Source organism: Heloderma suspectum, chromosome 2 (assembly GCF_057233095.1).
Source record: "Heloderma suspectum isolate Gila_16-S chromosome 2, 16-S_ref, whole genome shotgun sequence".
NCBI classification, from domain to species: domain Eukaryota; kingdom Metazoa; phylum Chordata; class Lepidosauria; order Squamata; family Helodermatidae; genus Heloderma; species Heloderma suspectum.
The window spans coordinates 277,485,604-277,486,167 of NC_139459.1; the positions used below are offsets into that span (position 1 = coordinate 277,485,604).

The 564-nt window shown below is 58.3% G+C and overlaps 1 protein-coding gene across 1 annotated transcript in view; it reads left to right on the forward strand.

The window, feature by feature from the left end:
- Nucleotides 1-564, forward strand: part of FAM193B (family with sequence similarity 193 member B) — a 45,718-nt gene that overhangs the window by 45,072 nt on the left and 82 nt on the right. The window lies entirely within an intron of this gene.

Sequence of the window (564 nt, forward strand, 5' to 3'; positions counted from 1 at the left end):
CCCCAACTCCAACTAAGAGCTACGGCCGAGTAATCCCCTACCTTTGATCTAGCAATACCTTAAACGGTTCCCGTAAAACGCCTTTCACGCGCACGCGCCCAGTAGCGGGAAACGCACACGATTTCTCGCGAAGGTTTCCGAGGAAAAGGAAGAGACGTAGCTGCCCCAACCCGAATACCCGACCCCTGTCCGAGATATCTACGGAGCCCGCGACAGTAAGTCGGTGCCGTCCCTCCCATGCACGTTCACTCAGGAGTAAGCGCCACTGCACGGCATGGGGCTTCTCTCTCCGGCCTCATTAGGCTGCAGACCACCTCACTCGCTTCTCGCGACCTACTCGCAAAGCCGGGAAGTCGAATCTCGGATACAAAACTCGCGAGCAAACAAACGCCTTCGCGCGACAGCACGAGCGAGGTCACTGGCCCAGCGTAACCCGCAGGCAGTTTCGTTTCCTTCCCGCTGAATTTGTCTCTCGGCACTTCCCGTCTTGCGCACTTCCTTCCTGCCCCGAAAGCGCGGTGAGTGGGCGTGGTTACCGTTGCTAAGCGACTGAGGCCTTTCCAG